Source organism: Electrophorus electricus, chromosome 2 (assembly GCF_041902795.1).
Source record: "Electrophorus electricus isolate QZ-2024a chromosome 2, ASM4190279v1, whole genome shotgun sequence".
NCBI classification, from domain to species: Eukaryota; Metazoa; Chordata; class Actinopteri; order Gymnotiformes; family Gymnotidae; genus Electrophorus; species Electrophorus electricus.
The window spans coordinates 41176682-41189234 of NC_137498.1; the positions used below are offsets into that span (position 1 = coordinate 41176682).

General features: G+C 43.9%; 1 long non-coding RNA gene across 1 annotated transcript in view; it reads left to right on the forward strand.

The window, feature by feature from the left end:
* Positions 1-11143: 11143 nt before the first annotated feature.
* Positions 11144-12553, forward strand: part of LOC145660394 (uncharacterized) — a 21123-nt gene continuing 19713 nt past the window's right edge. The window contains exon 1 of the long non-coding RNA XR_014126736.1: positions 11144-11247. This is a non-coding gene — a long non-coding RNA (uncharacterized LOC145660394). The remainder of the gene's footprint in view (positions 11248-12553) is intronic.

The window sequence follows — 12553 nt, forward strand, 5'->3', positions numbered from 1 at the left end:
CTTCCCTAGACTCAGCCTATCACACCTACCGCACTCGCAGCGGGAACTTTAAAAGGACTGCCATATTAGGGACCGAGGGAAAATACCCCTCCTAACCAACAGCTGAATAAAGTTGTGTTTGACGCTAAACTGGCCGTAGACTGGATGCTCTTTTGCGATTAAAAAAAAAACGTTACATGTAGTTGTATTCCCGGGAATGTTAGATGTTTTCCTTATCTGTAATTTTTTTGGACGTCTGCTTGAACAAATCGGCAGGGCGCCCTTTTTATTCTGTTGTTGTTTTGTACTTAGTTAACTATCCATGTAGTGGTAAAAGACAAAATAGGCAGCCTATTGTATTCCGTTTTTTTTTTTTAATTACATGAAATTAAATTTATTCATTTTTTTACGAGTATCCCAAGCTAGATATTTTGTAATATATTTCGCATTTTGTTTTCTCCCTACACAAATATGACTTTTGTTTGAAATCGAATAGCCAAATTGGTCTCTTTTTTTCTGTTAGGGTTTACTTGCAAGCTGGTAATCATAGCGATTTCTATGTCAATTTAATTAATTAAGTTTAATTAAAATACATTGAATTAATTGTAAATTAAAAGTACAGCGAAAATCTCCCTTATGCGATTTCAAAGAAGGCCTGAATATTGGGTCCCTATTTGCCCAGTTTTTCACAGCACTTGTGGCTGTTTTTGGACGCTTTCTCTTCAACCAAGTTGCCTTACCTACAGTAAATTTAAAGTTTCCTGAATTTATTTACCAAATGTGCGAACTCTTCATAAATGAGTCACACCAGAGAAGTTGAACTACAGATTGACTTGAATGAATTCAGGAGTGACATGCTGATGATTCACAAAGAAATGTGTCAGATCAAGCGGGAAGTCGATATCACTACCACTTTCATCATTGTCGTCATGGGTGAAAGTACCACATCCCTCACATTCTGGGAACAAATGACTCGACAGATTCTAAACCCAACACACTGTTCTTACCACATGTTGAGCTGGTGTCTTTCTCTCTCTCTCTCTCTCTCTCTCTCTCTCTCTCTGTGCGCCTGTGTTGTGCTCTGGGCTTAGTGTTTTCTAGTCTTCTGCCCTTATGTAGGCCTGCACTGTAAAATGTCCAGTTTTTCTGCTTTAATCCTTCCACTTCAACCTCACGAGAGGCAGATGAATTGAGTCAGTTGCGTCGGGAGCAGAGAAAATACTAAAATCTGTACAAGATTTATTAAAAATATATTAAATTAAGGTAGGAAGGGATCTAAAATCATATTCTGATGTTATACATATTAACATAATGTATTTGTGTTATTTCAGTGATAAAACACTAATGTTTTAAAACACATAATATTTTAAGATCAAAGCAGATCTGGATACATTAGTAATGTAGACTACTTTGGGCTTCACAGTGAGAAGAAGCTGAAGTGTGTCTGGGTCAGTGGCGATCCATACCAACCTTGCAGCTCAGCCACCACCTGGCTTTAGGCTCACCGGAGACTATCAAAAGAGTATGGAATGGCTGGGAATTCCCTCCATATGAGCTGCTATTTCAGTTGGTGTAGTAGGAGGAGTGGCAGGTGGTGTCCAATTGGATGTGCAGAGTCGTCCACCCCCCCCCCCGCTGAGTCTAAAAGGTTCCATACTGTAGACCTGGCACACGGCTCCGCTGGATCCAAGCATCTAGCTCACCTACAAATTAGGCAAGCCAGGATCATGGTGGATCAATAACTTAAAGGTGAACAATTTAATTGTTGCCTGAAGTTGCCAAGATATCATGTGTCCCACTAAATTGTCCAGGCTTCGGAACCCAAACAGCACACATCTGACCGCGTCGGACGGCACGCCGGTTTGTTCGTTCAATAATGAATTGCGCGAGAGCCCAGAGTTATTGGGGGGGGGGTTCATTAATCTGCCCTTTAATGTGAGACCAGATATCGGGTGAGGGAGGAGGCACCAGAGCTCAGCCTAAGAGCTTCCTGTTCTGCCCACTCCAGGGCCTTCCTGCTCGTTTCCTGTTAATGGTGTAAGGGTTGTGCTCTGAGCCCCGGCGGGTGAAGGAGATAGGAGGGGCTGGTGCTGCGCTAGGCAGACACCGGTGTGAATTTCCATCAGACCAAGGCCGTAGCCATTAGGCTCTGACATAAGGCTAAATAGCACCAGCATAATTGATCGTTTCCTAATCAGTTTGTGAAGTACATCTGCACTGAGGCATGTATGTCCTGTTGGGGATTTTGCTTGATACTTGATTTCATACACTTTGTGTGTATGAAATGGAGGTGGGTTTGTTTCAGGCTTACTGCACTGTTGAAGACGTTCCGTCTAGGAGGTTCTCCTGCTGCCGTGGTGTCTTCTTGTTTTGTCCCTTTTTGCTTGAGAGGATTTTCTGCATTCTCATACTGTAAGTGACATTTAAACCCACAGGAATCAATGTGAGACATACTGTTCTGAGGCTCCAAGATACCTTTGTGACAGTGTCTCTCTCTCCCCCCCCTCTCTCTCTCTCTCTCTCTCCCCCCCTCTCTCTCTCTCCTTCTCTGCCTCTCCCTCTCTCTCTCCTTCTCTCTGTCTCTCTCTCTCTGTCTCTCTCTCTCTCTCTCTCTCTCTCTCTCTCTCTCTCACACACACACACACACACACCACACACACACACACACACACACACACACACACACACACACACAGGGTTACCAGTAGCCTGTTGGATGCACATTACACCTTTATAGCTGTGCATCTGGTCTCATCCTCATTTCCTCTGTTGATGAAGCACAGGCCTGGCAGATCGCTGTTTTAGTGAGGACCTTTAAGTGCTTGTGTGTGTGTGTGTGTGTGTGTGTGAGTGTGAGAGAAACTAACACACACACACACACATACACACAACACACACACACACACACACACACACACACAGGGTTGACAGAGGCAGTATAAGCTCTGGCCTAGACCCTGTGAGGGTTAGGCAGAGCATTGATTATAGCTTTCAGTCCTAATAGAACTAATTGTTCAGTGAGCCAGAGCAGGATCGCTGATTCAGGTTGATTCCGGAAGGCTGGGAGCTGGGAGAATTACAATGACTAAATCAGGATTGATCTACACACCAAACACAAAATCCATACGCATGTTACAAGAAGAAATTGAAATAAATTAAAGCACCAACCACCTCCTCCTCAAGAATTGTGTGTTTTTTATGAGAAAAAATTCACCATCAGTGTTAATTGTTAAAACAAATTTCATTTGACAATGCATAATTACAGAGTACTTTTTAATTCTGAATAATGTCAAATTGCGAGGGTAACTGTTGCTTTGAGCAGCACATTTAACAGCCCAAGTGCAAAGCCATCCCTGCTTCCTTTGAGTGTAGCTCTGTGGAGACTCTGGAAGACTGCAATTAGTGAGGAGAAGCGGAGTGGCTGTCTGTGGCGAGAGGCGGGGGGTGTGTGTGGCAACACCGCATTAATATACAATCACTTGTTTCCTTTTGTGCAAAGACAAAAAAAAAAAAAAAAAAAACCCTAAAAGAAACAAGGCACTGAGTGTAAAAAACAAAAGGAAATTATTTAATAAGTTGAAGAGCGGCCAAAACGATCAGTGAAGCTGAAGTCCTGCATCGTGTTTCATTGAGGACGTTAACCCTTCCCCCACCCTCAGGCCAGCTCGTCTGGTTCTGCAGAGACCAGTCAAGATCACAAACACACTGGGGTTTATAGCACTGGCCCCCCACTGAGGGACCTCCAATCCCAGTGTACCAGTGCAGATAATTGGACACCTTGAATCAGAAAATCCCCTCTGAAAGCAAACTCACCATGGGTGATTGCGTCAGGTAAATGAAATGCAAACACTGGATACAATGAACCAGAACATGGGAGCAAAACAAAAACTAAACTGCAAGCTTTATCTGTGAGTGTGTCCTGCTTGGTTCAAACCAGGAAGGAGGTTCCTTCGATTGGCTGGTTAGGATGAGACAGTTCCTGGCACAATCAAAACTTATTTCAGCACAAACTTAAGACATTTACTTAGTCTAGTGGCACTGAATTCTCAGTATATCAATACTGACCTCTGTGGTAATTACAAACTATGAAATAGGAAAGTTTAAGAAGTCTGTTGATACATGTTGGTTTTTTAGCAAACTTTTGAAGCAAATTGTTTAGCTGTTTTCCATCGTTGTACATGCATGAACTTGCGTTGTCTGTGTGTATAAAACTTGAAAGTCCTAAGAGCAGAGGGAGGCAGGTGCAGGCGGCTGCCATGGTCGACGTGAAAGAGTTTAAGGATCAGGGGCTTTGTCTCTGGGCTGCACTGCCTTCAAGCTGACCTTGTCGCCTAGATACAGCACGCCCCGGTCATGTGACCTAAGCTAGTGGTACTGGTGCTGAAATCCAGCTTTTCCTATTCAAAATGACACTGCCATTTTGTTTTTGTTTTGTTGTTGTTTTTTTCTGGCTATTGGACTACAGATTGTGTCCAGCAATCCCATGTGATTCTCCAGCCTGCAGGGTGCATTTATCAGACAAGCCCCCCCTCGAAGCTCCCATTCTCTCCTTCACATGTTATGTGGATTATTAAGCTGTGTGCCTTCTTGTCTCCATTCTAACAAATTCACAAATAACCAAATAAGTCTCCCATGCTGTGTGGCTTATATGCTACATAACACTCCATTTCAACAACAGCATAATGGAACACATGCTGTACTAGATTCTGGTATTGCTTGCACTTAGTGTGGTTAGACAGATCTCGTATGCCAAACGGGCTTGCGTTATCATGCATGCACATTTAGTGAATGGGCTCCACCCACGCAGCCATCCGCAGTGGAGCATGTGCTCTTTCAGGCTGTCTGGTGAGTCATGTGGTCCAGGGCCTCTACAGGTGGGTGTCCGGGTGAATTGAAACCCACGGGGCGCCCAGGCTCAGTCCGGGACACCTGCACCAGGCACAAAGGGCAGTCCTTTTGGCCTATTGTGGGGGTGGGAGCAATGGATGGGGGGAGGAGGAAAAAGAGAGAGAGAGAGACAGAGAGAGAGAGAGGAGAGAGAGAGAGAGAGAGAGACAGAGAGAGAGAGAGAGAGAGAGAGAGCGTGTGTAGGAGGCTTGCTGACCTCAGCCACATGGAAAACAAAGTAATCTAAACGTGCTAAGGCAAGACAACAGCTGGAGAGCAGTGATGGACAGGAGGGTGGGTGGTCTGAGAGAGAGAGAGAGAGAGAGAGAGAGAGAGAGAGAGAGAGAGAGAGAAAGAGAGAAAAAGAGAGAGAGAGAGGGAGAGAGAGAGAGAAAAAGAGAGAGAGACACAGAGAGAGAGAGAGAGAGAGACAGAGAGAGACAGAGAGAGAGAGAGAGAGAGAAAGAGAACACAAAGAGTCTCCTGAGTGGAACAGTCCCTGCTAGGAAGGCCCAGTACCTGATCAGGCTTATTATCCCTAATCAGCCCTTCAAATGAGCACAAAAATGATTAAGTTAATCTTTAATAATTACAGATTAGGAGCTATTATTAAAGGTAAGTTTAAAGCATGCACTGCATATACTGAGTCCCCGGCATGTGTTGTCATTAGAGGACCCTGCAGTTCAGTGAGATTATGTGACTTAGAACATGTGTTCATAGATTCTTATTCAGTTTCCATGTGTTTCAAACCTAGACAACTGCCATATAAATTGTTTCCACAACACATAACAAGACACTTAACTCATCAGGTGTGAGGCAGCCGTTTTAGGTCAGGTAACATGACAGCATGGTTTGTCTCCAGTTATCAGCGGATCATACTAAATCTGATGAGGGCCTTTTTTATTTTCAGATGAAACTATTTAAAATGACGTTTAAATTCAGCTGTTGTCCTCAAGCGCCAAATAACAGTGATTTTAATGAATCCTCCAGGATTATTAATAGTGGGTCAATTGAGTCTTTTGTCTGAGAAGAATATTTTATAGTCCTTCTACAGAATAGAGGCATTTGCGCACTGGGCAATAGTCCTAGGGTGTTTTCGATGTGGAGCGTATCAAGGCTATATGGTTTGCATGATAAAAAAACAGGTAATTCTTTTGAGAGGTCCATGATTTTTGCATGTCCCTTGGGCCCTTGTAATTTAGCTACATATGTCCTTTTTTAATAGACTATCCTCTCGCTCGCTGTCTCTCTCTCTCTCTCTCTCTCTCTCTGTTTTCTTTTTTTTTTTTTTTTAATCAAGGCCTGGTTGTCTGCTCTATGGCTGTAGCCTCCTGATTTGCAACTGAAAAGGCTCGATTGTACTTGAACTAACTCAATAAGCACCGGGTTGGTCTAAGGAGTGGGTGAAAAGCAGCAGAGGTGGTTTGTGTGCATGACTCAAGCATGTCACCGCTGATGGCTGTCCGGCCCATTGGTCTAGGTGGGTCCAATTCCATTGTGACGGTCACATTCATTAATAGGGAGAAACAGGAATCTAGTGCCCCAGGTGCTGTCCTGATTGGCTGGTCCCTACACACTAGCCTCTGTCCAAGTAAATTTGGAGTTGTCTCTGAAGCATCTGCTTCCCTCTGTGCCCAGGTACACATTAAATTCCAATGTCAGACTCATTCATGTTAATTGGATCAGTGAAATTCATCAACAGCTTTGGTCTATAAATAATATCCTATGAGTGCAGATACAAAATCCCCTTTAAGAACATTTTGAATAGTAATATCACAATCTTACTATTACTGCCCTGCGTGGTTCGATTCTTATCTCTGACATGAAAATTAAACAATGGCCTTCTGTCGTCTTAATTATCAACAGTGTGTGGACCATGTCGAGTTGTCGAGTCTGTGATCGTGCTTTTTAGGTTGTCTATCAGTTACAAACAAAAACCGAGGTGGTTTGACTGCCAAATGTGATTTTCTCCATCAGCCCGGCTACATTCATAAAAAGAAGCTTTTACTTATGACCTTATGCTTGTTTACTGAAGAATTTGTGCACCCGGAAAAATGCTGTTATCCTTTAAACATTTTGCAGGATTACTCTTTGAACTCTCAGTGCGATCTTATCACAAAGACAAAAATTTGTACCAACAGGTAAGAGTAAGAGGATCACCACCCAACACAAGCTTGTGAGCAAAACAGTTCCTGTTTTCATACTAATTAGGTCGTGATCTCATGTCGGGAACGCCTGCATTAAAAATAACAGTTGAAGTGCTGAATGCATGTCATTCGCTTACGTTTCCTCACAATCCAGGGTCTAGTAAAAACGTGAAAGTGCTGTTTTTCTGATTCCTGATACCAGAGAGAGACAAAAGGTTAACAAGAACCTATTTGTTAAGCATTTTCTCACGTGTCTGTTGCGACAAGTGCGTAAACATCATCGTGATTGTGATCATGATGATATTAATAAGCATTATTCTCAGTTATAATATGCAGAGCAGATTCATTTCGTTGTGTGGCCAGCTCCCTGTGGAGACGTGCGGCCTGTGGAGCTTCATTAGGTCGGCGTGATTGCACGCTGTTTTCCCGCCAACCCATTTCCAGCTAATCACCATCACAAGGTCATTATCACCAGTCTCACAAGTCTCACTCACCGGTGGAGAGGAGAACCAGCACTGGCAATATTTTGTGTGCTTTTAATGAGGTTTTACACTGAGACCAGGGGTCTCTAATAAGTTGGGGTGGATGGGTGGGTTTGAGGTCCCATGATTTAACATGAACTGGTTAGCACTCTCTTCCTGTTTGGCTTCTTTACCTTTTGTCCCCTGGTTGCTTTACAGGCTTGTGCTGAGCTCTGTGAGTGAGTAACTGAGGCGTGTGTGGTGTGGGGTATAGGGAGTGAGGCAAGTGTGGTGTAGGGTATAGGGAGTGAGGCGTGTGTGGTGTGGGGTATAGGGAGTGAGCCTTCAGTGGTGTCTAACCCGAATGAATCCAGTTCTTAATACCATCATTATGTCACCACAGCTGTAGAAATCATCAGTATTATACAGAAGCGCTGTACACCCGATGCATCACAGACAGGCATCTCACGCAGTGAGAACAAACGTCATTAGTAAAGCAAAAAGCCCAAATGACACAATTCAGCAAGATTCCTTTCACTGTAGCCACAGTTGTGCCACAAACCGATCGTTTTAGCAGAGGCTTCAGTATTAACCTGGGGGATTATGGCTTTCCCAGAGGTTTGAAATTAAGACACTAAACACAGAAATTAACTGTGTGTTTTTGTGCAATATCTTCAGGAAAGAAAACAAATATAAATGGCCAAGGGTACCGCTTGTAGCTACTGGACTGTAAGTGGCAGACAAACCTTTTCCCTGTCTGGGACAGGCTTGATAGCTTCAGGGTTGTCTGAGTTTTTCTCACTATGTCCAGCTTTTCTTGAAAATGGCTTTGTAAGTATTTCATCTCCTCTGTCAGCCAATATGGGTTGAAAAAATAGCTATTATATCTATGCGAATATGATTTTACTTGTGCAGGTCGCTACAGATGTGATTTGCTCACTCTGACAATGATGCTGATGCTCTCTATCCAATCATATACAACCAAAAGGACCTAAAAATTCAAACGTTACTGTACAGCTACTAGATGACCCTGTATTGCCAACTCAAAATCTGATTGGTTAAAGCAACAATTTCATTGCCATTTATTTTAAGATACAGGTGCCTGCACTGTTGATTCTGAAGGCCTCAAGGCAGATTTCTTTGATCCATAATGGATGAAATATGATTGGATTAAAGCTATAACATAAACATACTCCACTGGAAGCAGCACAAACAAGTGAAAAGGTTTGAAATGATGTGGAGAGACTTATAATTGAACATATATTGATGGAAAAAATAATACTAAAAAACATAAGTCAGTGATTTTGATAGTGTTTAGGCCAGCAGAGAAGGTCTTGCTGGTCCTGATGGCTCACCACTGACTAAAGGGACTGAGGGGTGTGTATGGAGGAGAGGAGAAGAGAGGAGAGTCTGTTTCTTTTTAGTTCAGTTTGAAATGGCTTGAGTAAGAAACCTTCAGAAGAGCCAAAATGGAGCCCATGATAATCCAGGAAGCACCTGATAGTGTAGTTACTATCTCTAATGAAATATTCACAAGCAGTTTTAAAACTGAGGCACTAGGACCGTGCAGAGGACATATCCATGAGAGAAGCTGGTGACTATCATTAAAAATGTTAAATGACGGGGTGGGGGTGGGGGAGTCATTATTGAGTGGGAAGTATATGGGATATCTGAGAGTATGATGACATGGCAAGGAATGTTCAGTATAACAGTTTCAGGAATATCGCATGCAGACTGAGAGCCAGAAGCAGGTTACGAGCTCATGCGGAGTCTGGAAGATGCTACGTCTGGTTATAGATTATGATTATGAGATTATGATGCCTAGCAGCACCCAAAGAACCAGCCTATTCCAGCCTCTAGATCAGATGAGGTTCTTAGAGGCTGGAGTGTTAACACAAAGCCCTTCAATGCAGCAGGAGTACATTCCTGCTAGCAGCTCCTAGGTGGTCAAGCATGGCCAAACCAGCATACCGGAGGAAGAGGTGATGGACTGCAGAACAGAGTGCACCAGCATGGGGCTGTACTCAGAGCCGACGCAAATGTGCACAGATAGAGGCTGAGGGGTTTCTGTGTTGTATCTCCAGCACTGTGCAGGGCCAGGCCTCCAGGGCTGATAGCAGGCCAGAGCATAGCTTTTGAAACTGCATGCATGGGATAACTGGCTACGAAGATGGTATGACTCTTCAGATTTTAAGCGACTCTACGCAGGCTGGGCCAGTGGGCAGAGGGCTGGCTGTAGGAGGCAGGGGAGAGTGAGCGAATCATTAGCTTAGTCATTCAGTGCTCCAATGTGACCAGCGTTTACCTGCCCACATGAGTGACAGTGTGTGTGAGTGGTATAGCAGAGTGCTGCCCACATACAGTAAGTGTGCCAGTAACACTGTGTGACAAGACAGTTTCCACCAACTGAGCCATCAATATTCAATGCTACAACCACCCTTTCAGCTGTCCTGATAAAACCTACACACACACACACACACACACACACACACACACACACACACACACACACACACACACACACACACACATAACCAACTCCTTCACTTAAACACTAGGCTCTTCTCAGCCTGTAGTGTGACATGGCCCATGTGTCTGTTTTGAGCCATATTGCATGTTCACTGAAAATATCCCTTTCTGGGCAAGTGCTAGTGTCCTGTTCCCTCTGAGTTATGCTTTCTGGTAGGCTGGCACCACAAAGTCTGTGTGTGTGTGTGTGTGTGTAGCTTTGTGTGACTGCTCCCCCACAAGATGACTGGGTTATTTGGGAAGGCAGTGTGAAGAGATGGAAGACATGATGTGTGTGTGTGTGTGTGTGTGTGTGTGTGTGTGTGTGTGTGTGTGTGTGTGTGTGTGTGTGTGTGTGTGTGTGTGTGTGTGTGTGTGTGTGTGTGTGTGTGTGAGAGACAGAGGGAGAGGGGGAGATATCTAGTGGGTTTGTGTTCTCCCTCCTCATTGATTAGCAACGAAAGAGCTTCACTTCTGAGGTAGAGAGTGGCGTGCTTCCCAGTCTGCTGTGGACTGTCTGCAGGGTTAAACTTCACTATGCTCTGCCTTTTGGATTATCTGCTGTTTGTCATTCACTGTAGGAGACTAATAGGAGTTGGCATGACATAAGACAGAGCTCTGAGAATGTCCATGTCCTGACAGAGCCATTGCTACTGATTCACGAAAGGCAGTGAGTGTTCCCACAGATCGTGACACCAAACAGCCTGGCCAGTTCACTCAGAGACCATTACTCTGACATGAGCAGGAGTGAAGGCCAGTCAGCTATAGTCACATATGAGAGAAAGTCAAGCTCAGAGAGAGAGAAAGAGAGAGAGAGAGAGAGAGAGAGAGAGAGAGAGAGAGAGAGTGTGTGTGTGTGAGAGAGAGCGAGAGAAAGAGAGAGAGAGCGAGTGTGTGTGTGTGTGTGAGAGGGAGAGAGTGAAAGAGAGAGAGAGAGAGTGTGAGAGAGAGTGAGAGAGAGAGAGAGAGAGAGAGAGAGAGAGAGAGAGAGAGAGAGAGTGTGTGTGTGTGTGTGAGAGAGAGTGTAACTGAGCTCTGTGTTCTCCTCTGGGGCTAGTCAGGTGTGGGATCCAATGGCCCGATGTGGAAACCCACATCCTTATGTGTATATGCCTCAGCAGAGCCTTTCTTCTGCATGCTCTCCCACTACCAGAGTGGGCAGGTTGGGAAGAGAGAGCCACTGTGTTCTGGCTCCAACTGGGACTGATGTCATCGGCAAGAGGTTCATTCTTAAACTGAGTTTCATCTGAGAAAAGCCTCATGCTGTAAGTGACGGATATGCCAGCTGAGTGTATGGGCTGAGTTGCCAAACTATGGGATATCAGAAAAATGACTACAAAGGAAAAAGATATAAGTGCATGTATGGTTTTGTTAAAAATTTGCTGTACTGTAATTAGATATGTGACTTCACCTAGTGGTTTATGTCTTCTCTGATGTCTATAATGAGTTACAATATTTGGATTTGGAAATATTGGGGCTAAGGGTTTGTATGTGTGTGTGTGTGTGTGTGTGTGTGTGTGTGTGTGTGTGTTTACAGGGGTGTGTGTTAATGGTAAGGCCTTTGTGCTGTGGGGTCAGTGGTTTCCTGTGTGTAGTAGGCCTCGTGTTTGCTAGTGTAACTTCTGCCTCCACCCTGACTGTAGTTCAGAGATTAACTCACCCACATGAGATATTTCCACCCATCTGTCTGTTTCTGTTTTGCTCTGTCTGTCCGTTTCTCTCTCTCTCTCTCTCTCTCTCTCTCTCTCTCTCTCTCTCTCTCTCTCTCTCTCTCTCTCTCTCTCTCTCACACACACACACACACACACACACACACACACACACACACACACACACACACATTTCATCTAGGCGATGTCATAATAAAAACGGTTATGTCCAGTAAAAGATTAATTACAATGTCTGTTTTCGCGCAAATATATCTCATTGATTCATTTATCTTTAGAGAGCAGCCAAACCCTTCTGTGCAGCTGAAACAACAGCACAACCTATGCTTGCACTAACCCCTTAGCAAACAGCTTACAAATGTTTACAAATAGCTAAGAAGCGGTAGACTGTCCCTTTTCATAATAGTTTTTTTAAAATATCGAACATCTACAATGAAGACACGTGCATACATCTCTCTCTCTCTCTCTCTCTCTCTTCTCTCTCTCTCTCTCTCTCTCTCTCTCTCTCTCTCTCTCTCTCTCACACACACACACACACACACACACCCACACACACCCACACACACACCCTCCCTAGGTTAAGAAATGTTAGGGTGTGAGTTCCAAAATACGCGTGTAACGCTATTTCGGGAATACTCGACCGATGTGGTAAAAATAGGAAATAAAGTTTGGAAATTGAGCCCTTAGAATATGGGGTCGGTTAAAACCGTGTGGGTTATCAAATATATGCCCTTAACCCCAATTATAAAACGCTTCCTTATATAGAAGACTTCTCATAGATGAGACATTTTCCCTTTTTGTAGAGCCGCGATAATGCATTTTATTTCTTGTTTCAGGCTTATTTTTTAATCACAGAACATCAGTCTGTAAAAGTCGCCTTTTAAACCGTTTTTAAATCATTTTA